Source organism: Amphibalanus amphitrite, unplaced genomic scaffold (assembly GCF_019059575.1).
Source record: "Amphibalanus amphitrite isolate SeventyFive unplaced genomic scaffold, NRLGWU_Aamphi_draft 000006F_arrow, whole genome shotgun sequence".
In the NCBI taxonomy this organism is placed as follows: Eukaryota; Metazoa; Arthropoda; class Thecostraca; order Balanomorpha; family Balanidae; genus Amphibalanus; species Amphibalanus amphitrite.
In genome coordinates, this window is record NW_024881502.1 from 2,035,887 (window position 1) to 2,049,949 (window position 14,063).

Sequence of the window (14,063 nt, forward strand, 5' to 3'; positions counted from 1 at the left end):
TATTATCCTCAGCTGAGTAGTGAGCAGGCCGCTTCCCTCACAGGGCTTGGGGAGCCGCGGCCCTGAGGGGGGCGTGCCACCGCCGCCGCCGTCCGGCCCGCTGCGAATGTCGCCACACCAGTAAATCAGTGGCAGAGCTGCCCGCGGAGTGCAGCTGGCTGTACCGGGCCGACTCTCTCCAGGATGTGCTCGCAGAGGTGTGTCACCGCGGGCGTCTGCTCTCCTCACCGCTCCTCTCCGGTGCTCACAGCCGCGCTCAGCGCCGACCTCGTCACCCACAGCCGCGGCTCGGCCGGTGGCCGATCGACTCGGATGCATACAGGGCGCAGTGAGCGCCTGCTCCGTGGGTCGGCTCGTGTATTGCAGTTCCGCCGTGCGCCGCAGATGGACCGGATGGCTCTCTGTCCTGGCACCTCGTCAGTCGGAGCCGATATGCGTCGGGCGGCTATCTCCCCGCGCTGATGAGAACTTAGCACGGAGCCGTGACGCAGGAAGTCGCCTTGACTAGACCAATAAGAAGCACTGATTGCCAGGTCGAGGCCACCTCAGCGCGGACCCACAGATAGTCAACGGGCATAACGACAGAGCTCCAATCATTACGCAGCTAGTTTGAGCCCCGTATGCCCGTATCCGGCCGATAACGACCGTAGCTGTGCATTAAAGCTGCCAATATTCCAGGTGCTCTCAGCGATCACCCAATCCAATGGGCCGCGCACTGCGCACCGCGCGCTGGCGCACGCCGCTCACGTGCCACCGACCGACGGACGGACAACTGACGGACCGACGGACGGACAACTGACGGACCGACGGACGGACAACTGACGGACGGGCGGACAACTGACGGACGGACAACTGACGGACCGACGGACAACTGACGGACGGGCTGACGGACGGGCTGACTGACTGACAGTGACTGCACACCTCTGCGAGGGCTACTGTCAGTCGGCGGGCGGCCGGCTGACGGACGGAGCACAGCCGAGAGCACAGCCGAGAGCACAGCCGATAACTCAGCCGAGAGCACAGCCGAGAACTCCGCCGAGATCTCAGCCGAGAGCACAGCCGAGAGCACAGCCGAGAGCACAGCCGATAACTCAGCCGAGAGCACAGCCGAGAACTCAGCCGAGAGCACAGCCGAGAACTCAGCCGAGGGTTCAATCAAAAATCTTGTCGAATATAGTGGTGAAAAATTGACTGATATTTTGCAGGAAGCCCTGATAACTTGTTTAGCAACTTCGCGGAAGTGAATTGGTAGCGTTTGTTGGCCATGCCCTGGGATCCACCCGCCGCGCTGAGGCATGCTTCGTCCTGGCCGCGCCCAGGCTTGTCAATCAGGGTAACCTCCCTCCCCGTTGGCTTCGCTCGCTGATATAATAATGTAAGTGCGTTCTGCTCACTTCTAGCTGCCTGCAGATGACTTAATGGGGCTTTCCAGCAAGACTCATGCACCAAAAGCCCAGTTAGGAAAGTTCGGAATTGCACTTGATCCACCATAATTGCGTTTTGGCTGCTCATAGGTTAAAACTTTTAAAAGGACTTCCTTCGCTAACCTAGGATGATAATTGACCCAAATTGGGACCTGACAGTTGACACCAAAAGCACACAATCTTCAGCTAAGCTAAATGATGTCTTATAAAAGCATGATTTTCTTGTCTCGTTAGAATCTAGCGCAATCATACATCTTAACATAACACACATGTTCGGTCAATTCTGGGACACTCCGTAGGTATTACACAAGCACCCAAATTTAGATCATGTCAAAAGTGGTGAAAACGCACGAAGGTGATCGTTGTTGACCATAATCCCGGCTTAGAAGCCCTGCTCTGCACTCAGTGGGGAAACCCGCTGTCGGAGACTGCAGTGGCGGCGGGCTGGCGGCCGGCCCCGTCCATATCTGGGGAGCGGCGCCGGTAGCTCCGACCGGCCGCGCGGCGCCCGCTGCAGAGGTGCGGTCTGTTTGTGTGCACACCTCGTCTGCACTGACCACACAAACCGACCCACATACTCGAGCCGCCCACCGGAGAACCGCTGCAGGGGAGCCACGAGAACATTTTTGCGAGGAAATTAGCTGTTTGTGGGCTGTAATGTTCGGTAATTTATGGCCCGCAAACATTGATTTAGAGATAATAAATGCAGTCCAAATAAAATGCCTAACCATAGATAAATATCGAAAATTACTACGAAAAGATATCCTTTCCTCTTCAATCCCCACAATTATTTCCATCTCGCTCAAATCTCGTTTACTTATAAACAATTCAAATTTGTAGGTATATTTCGCGTGCCCATATAGTTATGTCTAACTATTGTCTATGTTCAGTCATCGCAAAATCCAACAATTCGTTTGGGATGATGGAGGAGGCAAATAGTGGCGGTGAGATGTGGAATTGGTTATCGGGATGAGCTTAGAGCCGAGCAAGAGGCGTACCCAAGGGGGGACGGGGTGTCCCCCCTGGGGTTTTCAGGGCCCCCGGATGGAATCAGGGGCTCTGCGGGCCGAAAGTCTACGCTGGTCAAAATCACGTCGGAGGCGAACGAAATTCACGGCAATCCCAAAAATCACGTCAGGACAATAAGGGCTAAGGGCCATCTGACCAGCCTCATAGCCTAGCCCTCGCATGTGTGCGGCGTTTGCCAGCTTCTAATGTGTAGGGGGGGGGGGTCGGTTGGACCCCCCCCTTGCCGTTTGGCCCCTGATCGAGCTAGAGCTTCGCGGAAAAAACGAGCGTGTTGCCCATGACGAGAGGAAGCCGATGATACCCAATTTTAAGGTCCTAGGTCATTGGTTGACCTTCCAGGTCAGGTCAATGACCCAAAGTCGGGAAAATCGGGACCTGTTAGAAAGTCGTAAAGTGTGGCTGCTAAGGGGTTTTTCGGGGTGCTGATCACGAATATCGTGTTAGTTTTGATCACAGATGATGTCCTGAAGCATTTAGACCAGGTCGGGTCAGGTCAGGTCAGGTCAACCAGTAGGCGTCGTGACGGGTATTCGTAGTACGTGTCAACCGCCTCTGACAGCTTCGTAACATGTTACGAAGTCACCAAAACTACTTCGTAAATGTTCAAATGGTTGCTAAATTCGAATTCAGCTCCAAAAACTAGCCTAAAAACATGTAAAACTCGAAAAAGTGACCCGAGGTCACCCGAGGTCACCAAAGGTCAATGACCTGACCTGACCTTCAGGTGACCTTGACACACACGGGAGTAACATCAAATCACATGTTTGAACGTTTGAAACCACGAAAAGCTTGCAAACACGCGGCTAGTGCGAGCCTTCATACGCGAAATCGCGATTCCGGCCAAACATGGTCTCGGAAAAGAGGTCACAGGTCAAAGGTCATTTGGGTCAGGGTCATGAAATTTTCAGGGTAGGTGTAAAATTGATCAATGCGAGGGTACTGAAAATTTCGTCGCGATCGGCCGCTTTTTACGCGAGTTATTCGCGAAAAACCATGGGGAGGGTCCATCCGACCCCCCCTACACATGCGAGGGCTAGGGTCCTTCTTGCTACCTGAGGCCTCCTGTGAGCCTAAGTCTTCATAGATGATTTGACGCGAATCGATCATTATCAGCGGTAAGCAGCGCAATGCGAAGACGGAACCGTCCGGCGCCGGCACAGTCTACCAGTCAGGCGGCGAGTAGCGTCCGCACAGTCTACCAGTCAGGCGGCGAGTAGCGCCGGCACAGTCTACCAGTCAGGCGGCGAGTAGCGCCGGCACAGTCTACCAGTCAGGCGGCGAGTAGCGCCGGCACAGTCTACCAGTCAGGCGGCGAGTAGCGCCGGCACAGTCTACCAGTCAGGCGGCGAGTAGCGTCGGCAGCCGGCCGCCGCGCCGTCGCTCCGGCAGGATGTCTGACTTTACACCGCTATTACTAGAAAAGTTGTGGGCTGATTTACTTATTGCTTTCATACTTCAAAATTTGACGTTCATATAGTGATTAACCTCGTGATCTTTAATAAACACGCGCAGTGGAAGGGTTGCGAGTACTACGCCCAGTGGAAGGGGGGGGGGCGGATGGCGCCCCCCCTAAGATCTCAGCTCCCACTGGAGCTACAAAGACGAAATTTGGAGGGTGGGTAGGGACCCTGGGGAACTCTGTTGTGTGTGAATTTCATGACCCTAGGTTAATATCTTCAAGGTCAAATGAGGTCAAATGTGGTCAAATCTGCCATATGAGCGAGTTTTTTGCGTTTACACGCCGATAACTCAAAAAGTTACCGGCCGATTTTCTTTTTCTTTCACTATACGAAAGAACATACATTTGTGAGTATGTATGGTGAATTTCAAGTTATTCCAGCAATAAATATGGCAGTTAGAAGTTAGAACTTAGAAGCCTGCTAAGCGTAATATGTCGCCGGCGGAAGCGGGATCGGCCGACGCGGGAAACGCGGCAATCACAATTTTGTGTTTACACACTCATAACTCAAGTTGTTACCCGCCGATTTTCAAAATTCTTTAACCATAAGATTGCCTGCACATTTCTTAGTCTTCTAACCGAATTTGACGCAAATCAAATATAATCAGCGGTAAGGAGCGCGATGTAAAGACGGAACCGTCCCGCCCCGGCACAGTCTACTATTCAGGCGGCGCGTAACGGCTAACGCCGGCCGCCGCGCCGCCGCGGCGGCAGGATGTTTGCCTTTACACCGTTATTACTATAAAAGTTGTGAACCGATTTTCTTATTTCTTGCACGAGAAGATCCGCAATTCAATTCTTGACAGGTGGCCAAAATTTCATATTGATATTATGCTCGCGGCGCGAGTTATTGGCGAAAAACAGGAGGGGTGGGCGAAATCCGGTGCCCCCTTCCACTGCGCGTGTTAAGTGAGCTTTATACGTCTTTCCCCTCTTTAGCCGTTCGTGTTATGAAAAAGGTCCTGGCCTGGCGAGGGTTAACCTCTCCCGATAAGCCAGCCATACGTATGGGGTTGTCCAAGCAATCCCTACTTTGGGCCGGCGCTGGTGAATAGGAACACCATAGACAAGACATACAAGCCGAGTTCTGGACAAAATTCAATCCACCAGAAGAGATGTGCTGCTGCTGATAAGAAAATGACATCAGCTGTTAGGCCCCTGCTAAGATCGGCGAAACGGCCTTCGCGGAGATCGGTCCGGCGATCTCCAGTCTGAGCCAGGTGACGCCACTCTGATAGCACGCTCATGAAAGCTGCAGAACAGAATGTCAGCGCGACTGTCAGAATGCTGGGCCCGGTTCCGGAGGAGACTTACCGGCAGCTGGCCGTACCAGTTGGCGACGGCACGCTCACCTGCCGACGTCACGGACCGGCTGCCCACAGCAGCTGGGCCAATCGGGGAGCGGCCATGGCGCGCTCTCAGCGGCTGATGACGTCACCCGGAGCTGCGGCTCCGTGCAGCTACGCAGCCGCCGATTCGGGGGAAACTCCGACGCTGAGCCGTCCTCCGCCGGCACAGTGCGGCCGGACGCTGTCACACGGCTGCCAGGCGACAGAGGACCTGGTGACAGCGCCTGGTCGCGGGTGAGACGCGACTGTCCCCCGCGGCCGTGTGCCGCCCCTAGTCCGTGCACCGCGGCCGGGTGCCGCCCCTAGACCGTCCCCCGCGGCCGGGTGCCGCCCCTAGACCGTCCCCCGTGGCCGATCTCAGCGGCGCGGCCGTAGAGGTTCGGTTGGGTTAGGTTTGGTTTGGTTCGGTTATATTAGGTGGTTGGGCTGGGTGACACCGGCGCCGACCGGAGCCGCAGACTGGTGACAGACCAAGACCAATTCTGGGCGCTTCTTTGTTGGGTCGGGTTGAGTCTAATTAGGTTGAGTCTCTGTGAGTCCAGTGAGGCCATGTACATTATTTGTCTGGGCGGCTGCTCCCGGTGCGGCGGCTCCCGGCGGCTCCCGGCTGCTCCCGGCGGCTCCCGGCTGCTCCCGCCGCGGCTGAGCCCGTCCCGGGAGAGGCAGCTGCGGCACCCAGCCACTCCTACAGTCGGCCCGTGAGCCTGCACTCCGGAGTCGGCTGGTGGCGAGTGCTGCCTGCTGGCCGTCCAGCCACTCCTACAGTCGGCCTGTGAGCCTGCACTCCGGAGTCGGCTGGTGGCGAGTGCTGGCCGTCCAGCCGCCCCAGCAGTCGGCCTGTGAGCCTGCCCTGCACTCCGGAGTCGGCTGGTGGCGAGTGCTGCCTGCTGGCCGTCCAGCCACTCCTACAGTCGGCCTGTGAGCCTGCACTCCGGAGTCGGCTGGTGGCGAGTGCTGGCCGTCCAGCCGCCCCAACAGTCGGCCTGTGAGCCTGCACTCCGGAGTCGGCTGGTGGCGAGTGCTGGAAGTCCAGCCGCCCCAACAGTCGGCCTGTGAGCCTGCACTCCGGAGTCGGCTGGTGGCGAGTGCTGGAAGTCCAGCCGCCCCAACAGTCGGCCTGTGAGCCTGCACTCCGGAGTCGGCTGGTGGCGAGTGCTGGAAGTCCAGCCGCCCCAACAGTCGGCCTGTGAGCCTGCACTCCGGAGTCGGCTGGTGGCGAGTGCTGGAAGTCCAGCCGCCCCAGCAGTCGGCCTGTGAGCCTGCACTCTCCGGAGTCGGCTGGTGGCGAGTGCTGGCCACCCAGCCCGAAACAGGGCCGCTGGATTTGGGGTAGATCAGTGTGGGATTTTCTGGGACTAGATCGGAGGGATAGGGGAGCGGTTTTAGGTACCGCCGCGGCCAAATAAGGGACGGCTCCGCGCCGCGCCGTGGGAGGCGATGACGCCACTGACCCCAGTGACGTCAGCGGGCAGTGAGGCGACATTGCATGACTCGGCGGTCCGGTCACTGCGCACCGCGCCGCCGGGACTTATATAGCGGACGTGGGGGCACAGCCCGAGGGCAGTGACCGCCGGCCGGCTGCTCCGTGACCAAAGACCGTGCCATTTCGCATTGAGAATTCGCCATTTCATCCGAGACATTGCATTGGTATGGAACGGAGCACCGACATCGGCAGACCTACCACACACAGGCAATGTGTTCGCCGTCCAACTTAACAAGCTCATCACTGTGGACACCTAATCTGCGCGAGCTGGTAATTAAAACTGACAGGGGCAGTCAGGGACGTATAACCAAAAACTGGAGTGGCCAGAATCGTCTGAGAGATGGCTCGTAGAAGAAACTTCCTCAGGCGTCCCGCCCGTTCCCAGCCATGCTGTATCGCCTCGCCCCGTCCCCAGCTGCTGTATCGTCCCGTCCCTAGCTGCTGTATCGTCCCGTCCCCGGCTGCTGTATCGCCCCGTCCCGTCCCCGGCTACTGCTGTATCGCCCCGTCCCCGGCTGCTGTATCATCCCGTCCCCGGCTGCTGTATCGCCCGGTGCCGGCCCCGGCTGCTGTATCGCCCGGTGCCGGCCCGTCCCCAGCTGCTGTATCGTCCCGTCCCCGGCTGCTGTATCGCCCGGCCGCTGCGGCCGGCGGCGGGCTGAGCCAGCCCTGACACGCCGTTCGGCAGCCGCCGCTATTTGTTCTGACTCGGTGCCAGCGGTTCCCGACGGCCGGCCCAGGGTGTGGCGGGCCTCCCTCCCGCCCCTCCCGAGTCCCGACACAGCCGCCCACAGCCGCTGGCCACTGGGTCTTTGTAAGTGATAATGACACATAGCATATTGGTAGGTCCCGGGCCGCTCTGGTCCCGTACTGCTGTGGTCCCGGACCGCTCTGGTCCCGTACTGCTGTGGTCCCGTTCTGCTGTGGTCCCGGACTGACCCATGGCCGGCCAGTGAGGCGGTCGGACAACCACGTGCATAGGGTTCCTATACTATACATGCACGGACTTCCCCTGTTGCCTCCTCACAGTACGCAAGAGAAATGGCCTGGTTGAAGCTCGTAGTGGCAATGCTATATGCTCCTTTCAGATGATACACCAGTTAGGCGTAGGGAGGCATCCAGTGGGAGCTGCGGCATAGGACGCATGCCACACCGGCCACCGCCGGGCTCGGAGAGGTGCCACGGCTTCTTACACGCCACACAAAGACAGGCTCGATGGTCCTCATCGATTGGCTGATGGCAGAGCAGTGGCAGCAGGGATGTACGGTTTTACCAGCTGGTTGCTTGTCTTGGACCGCCGGGAGCGCCGACCCACAGCGTTCGGCAACAACTCACGGGCCAGCTCACCTCCGCCTGCTTCAATCGGAAGAAACAACCCAAAATAGGCATGCATTTCGAAAGCTATTTTCACATTTTGAAGAAAAAAAAATAGTTAGATAAATCCTGGAAACAGATGAGTATAAGTGCCTACTTGATAGAACATAAGATCGTTATTTTTCCAATGAATGTGTCTCGAACGTGCTCGTTCAGTTTTCATACTCTGGGAGCGTTCGTCAATTAGGGAGCGTTCGTCACATGTCATCGGCAGCAGCGCCTGGCCGCGGCTGAGGGCAAACTAAGCACACACATGTGTCCTGTGACGGCGCACTTTGTCCCGTTTGCAGAGCTCGCTTCTCGCTGGTAGGTGCCTACGAACCCGGCGTGCAAATGCCAGTAACCTGACGGTGCCGGCCAGGTGCGCCCGTCGGGCGGTCCGCGGGGCCGCGACCCTGACAGGAATGCCGCCGCTGCCCGCCGACGTCTCCGGCGGGACGGCCGGCAGGGCGACCCGCGCTCACGTCCGCCACTCGGCAGCACTGTGCAGTGTGAACACACCGCGCCGGTCCGCTACAGGCCCCTGCTCCTCGCCGCCGCAGTGTCACCGGCCGTATTGTTTGCGCCATCACTGGCGGCGGACTGGTAACAAGCGAGGCATTCGTTCGATGCCAGATGAAAACGCACGGCCTTTTGGCCTTGAAAATGGTCACCTTAACAAAGTATCCACACATGGGCCCTGAGGACTTGAGGGCGAGCGTTTGAACCCTGACTAACTCGGTATATACCAACCAAACTCAGTAAACAGGATATATAACAGGTATAACTGAGTCCATACCGCCGACTGCACACTGGGCCAAATATTCTGGTAACACATTCACGAAACTGGAAAGAACGGCCTAGCCCGCTGTGTCACGCCCTGGCGTTCGGAATGCCCCGCGCGCTTGGCCGCCCGGCGTCTCCCGTCCGTCCGTTCCGTCCTGGTTTCGGCGGCGGTCTCTCAGAACGACTGTGTGTACAGTCGGCTGAACAGGCCGCAAACGACCCTCCCGGACCCTGTCTTCGGGGGAAGGCGGAGCTAAATAAAACAGCGGCTGCCGACAGGCGAGCTCCTTGCCGCGGCTCCGTCTGCAGGGCCCGCGATACTTTTCAGCGCCCACCCCTAAACACGCCAAGGCTGCATGAAGAAAGACGGGATCGTCGGAACGGCTTTGCATTCCGCCGGCTTCCCATCCCTGTCCCCGAGCAAACATCATCACCTCCCCGCCCAGCGGCCCAAAGTTCGCTAATTGTCTCCTGGCGATCGGTAGAAGACTGTAGATGAGGCCCGCCGTTTGTGAGTTTCCAGCTCCGATAGCTGCCCGGCCGCGGTGCCTGCGGCGGCGCGTGCTATGCCGGCCGCTCGGCTACGGACCGGCCGGCGCGGCGGATAGCTCGGCGTTCTGAGTATAGGGGTGGCGGCGGCGGAATTTCCACGGCGTCCGGCGCCGAGGCTGCTCTGGAACACGGGGATTATAGCCGGTCCTGTCCACTGGGTGGCTCCACACTCAGAGTTCCCACGGAGAGCGACGGTCGGTCCCCGCCCCACCTGTCCAGGACAACACAACTATATTGCACAAAAGCCTAAACGCCATACAACTAAAGCGTCTCTGACTCTCTGTAGACAGACACACAGACAGACATACATACAGACAGACAGACAGACAGACAGACAGACAGTGTTCTGTAATTGGAGTATGTGACAGGTGACAGTTGACAGATGTTATATGTGTTTAACAGGTCGTGCAGTCTTGTTGTTGGCCGTGCTGTTCTGTAACTGGAGGTCCGCCGGCCGTGCTGTTCTATAAGTGGAGGTACACCGGCCGTGCTGTTCTGTAAGTGGAGGTACACCGGCCGTGCTGTTCTGTAACTGGAGGTCCGCCGGCCGTGCTGTTCTGTAACTGAAGGTCCGCCGGCCGTGCTGTTCTGTAACTGGAGGTACACCGGCCGTGCTGTTCTGTAACTGAAGGTCCGCCGGCCGTGCTGTTCTGTAACTGGGGTCCGCCGGCCGTGCTGTTCTGTAACTGGAGGTCCGCCGGCCGTGCTGTTCTGTAACTGGAGGTCCGCCGGCCGTGCTGTTCTGTAACTGAAGATCCACCGGCCGTGCTGTTCTGTAACCGGAGGTCCGTCGGCCGTGCTGCCCAGCGATGGCGTGCTCTGTGGCCAACCATCTACTGCGCTGAGGCATCAGGCAGCGGTCCGCGCTCCGTGTCAGACAGACTATATGTACTGCGTACCAACATTCCTACCGAACAGTGCCGTCACGCACCACAAACTAATTGACGTCAGAGGGCATTATCAGCGGCCCAGTTTTCCCGCATATTGACGGCGTTTCATGTTGAGTGCTATCGCGGCCTATGAACAGCCCATGGCGGACACAAGCTGGCTGACGCCGAACAATTTCAGCCCCTCATTGAAAACCATCGGGCACCTGTGATCTCTCGATTAGCTCACATGCAACCCCGGCCAGTACGCCACTATTTGAGGCATTCCCCGTGCGAGCACCGCTACCGCAGCATCAGGGAACACTGCCCAGACAGCTGTCTGCTCCTGTAACCATCATACACTGAGCAGACACTGTGCAGACAACAAGCCTGCTCTAGTAACCAGACACTGTGCAGACAACAAGCCTGCTCTAGTAACCAGACACTGAGCAGACAACAAGCCTGCTCTAGTAACCAGACACTGTGCAGACAACAAGCCTGCTCTAGTAACCAGACACTGAGCAGACAACAAGCCTGCTCTAGTAACCAGACACTGTGCAGACAACAAACCTGCTCTAGTAACCAGACACTGAGCAGACACAACCGCCTGTCCCTGTAACCAGACAGACAGCCGCCTACGGCCCTGCTCCTGTAACCTGACACATAACTACACAGCAGCCTGCCCCGGTAACCAAACACAGACAAAGCCGCCAGCGGCCCTGTCCCTGTAACCAGACACAGACACAGCCGTCTGCTCCTACACAGACACAGCCGTCTGCTCATGTGACCTGTAACCAGACACAGACACAGCCGTCTGCTCATGTAACAAGATACAGCCGTCTGCTCATGTAACAAGATACAGCCGTCTGCCCCTGTAACCAGACAGACACAGCCGCCTGCTCCTGTGGACAAAGCCGTCTGCTCCTGTAACCAGACACAGACACAGCCGTCTGCCCCTGTAACCAGACACAGACACAGCCGTCTGCTCCCGTAACCAGACAGACACAGCCGTCTGTTCCTGTAACAAGATACAGCCGTCTGCTCCTGTAACCAGACACAGACACAGCCGTCTGCTCCTGTAACCAGACACAGCCGTCTGCTCCTGTAACCAGACAGCCGTCTGCCCCTGTAACCAGACACAGCCGTCTGCCCCTGTAACCAGACACAGCCGTCTGCTCCGGTAACCAGACACAGACACAGCCGTCTGCTCCTGTAACAAGATACAGCCGTCTGCTCCTGTAACAAGATACAGCCGTCTGCTCCTGTAACAAGATACAGCCGTCTGCTCCTGTAACAAGATACAGCCGTCTGCTCCTGTAACCAGATACAGCCGTCTGCCCCTGTAACCAGACAGAGCCGTCTGCCCCTGTAACCAGACACAGACACACAGCCGCCTGCTCCTGTAACCAGACACAGCCGTCTGCTCCGGTAGCCAGACACAGACACAGCCGTCTGCCCCTGTAACCAGACAGAGCCGTCTGCTCCTGTAACCAGACACAGACACAGCCGTCTGCCCCTGTAACCAGACACAGACACAGCCGTCTGCCCCTGTAACCAGACACAGCCGCAGCCGCCTGCTCCTGTAACCAGACACAGACACAGCCGTCTGCTCCTGTAACCAGATACAGCCGTCTGCCCCTGTAACCAGACACAGCCGCCTGCTCCTGTAACCAGACACAGACACAGCCGCCTGCTCATGTAACCAGACACAGACACAGCCGTCTGCTCCTGTAACCAGACACAGATACAGCCGTCTGCCCCTGTAACCAGACAGAGCCGTCTGCTCCTGTAACCAGATACAGCCGTCTGCCCCTGTAACCAGATACAGACACAGCCGCCTGCTCCTGTAACCAGACACAGACACAGCCGTCTGCCCCTGTAACCAGACACAGACACAGCCGTCTGCCCCTGTAACCAGACACAGCCGCCTGCTCCTGTAACCAGACACAGACACAGCCGTCTGCCCCTGTAACCAGACACAGACACAGCCGTCTGCCCCTGTAACCAGACACAGCCGCAGCCGCCTGCTCCTGTAACCAGACACAGACACAGCCGTCTGCTCCTGTAACCAGATACAGCCGTCTGCCCATGTAACCAGACACAGCCGTCTGCTCCCTGTAACCAGATACAGCCGTCTGCTGCTGTAACCAAACACAGCCATCTGCCCCTGTAACCAGATACAGCCGCCTGCTCCGATAACCAGACACAGACACAGCCGTCTGCTGCTGTAACCAAACACAGCCATCTGCCCCTGTAACCAGAGGCCAGACACAGCCGTCTGCCCCTGTAACCAGACACAGACACACAGCCGTCTGCTGCTGTAACCAGACACAGACACACAGCCGCCTGCTCCTGTAACCAGATACAGCCGCCTGCTCCGATAACCAGACACAGACACAGCCGTCTGCTGCTGTAACCAGACACAGCCGTCTGCTGCTGTAACCAGACACAGCCGTCTGCTCCTGTAACCAGACACAGCCGTCTGCCCCTGTAACCAGACACAGACACAGCCGTCTGCTCCTGTAACCAGATACAGCCGTCTGCTCCTGTAACCAGACAGACACAGCCGCCTGCTCCTGTGGACACAGCCGTCTGCTCCTGTAACCAGACACAGACACAGCCGTCTGCTCCTGTAACCAGATACAGCCGTCTGCTCCTGTAACCAGACAGACACAGCCGCCTGCTCCTGTGGACACAGCCGTCTGCTCCTGTAACCAGACACAGACACAGCCGTCTGCTCCTGTAACCAGACACAGACACAGCCGTCTGCTCCTGTAACCAGACACAGACACAGCCGTCTGCCCCTGTAACCAGACACAGACACAGCCGTCTGCCCCTGTAACCAGACACAGCCGTCTGCTCCTGTAACCAGATACAGCCGTCTGCTGCTGTAACCAAACACAGCCGTCTGCCCCTGTAACCAGACACAGACACAGCCGTCTGCCCCTGTAACCAGACACAGCCGTCTGCTCCTGTAACCATATGGTGACGGCGCCGACTCCGACAGCGGCCGAGACTGTACACGGTCAGCGGGCGCGTGCAGGCAACGCTGCTGCCCGGAAAGGCCTGTCGTGATCCACTCCCTCAGTATACTCAATACATTGGCGGTGTCACAAAGTGCCAACGCTCAGTAATAGGTCTTATGAAATTCGCAATTACTAATGGGTTCGTCACTTTGACCGGCCACAAAGGTCGGTGGCCCAAAGGCCGATTTGAACTGACCAGTGACCGTGACTCAAACGTCACAAAGCTTTTTGCCGCTGCCGTTAACATAAGTGTAAAACCATAAATGTGTCTGTGCCGCCGGCCGGCCGAGGAAGCCGTTCCCAGCCGGTGGGTGTCGGAGTCGGACGACAAATGTCAGCGTCAACCGGCCGCGCCGGCCGGGCGGCGGCGGTCTGCCGACCGGCTCTCTCGGAGCGCCGGCCCGCGCCGCGCACTCAGCGTCCGACCAGTCACACCAAAGGTCGTCAGCGGCCCCTCGGGGCGGAAAAGGTCACCAATGACGTCGGCCGAAGGCGCCCGTTCCCAGGGCGCGGCGGCGGCGGCGTCATCGGACAGAGGTGACGCCGGCGCGTCAGGGCCCTGCACTGCATGACTCCCAGCGAGCCGCGACTACGGACGGCGGGACTACACAACTGGAACGGGGAATGGCGGGACTGCGGTATGTGTTCCGGTCTTGTGGGACAATGTTTGTGAGTTATGAGAAAATAATTATCTGGAGTAAGCGCAAGACATTGCTAAAAATGAATCAGGGTTTTG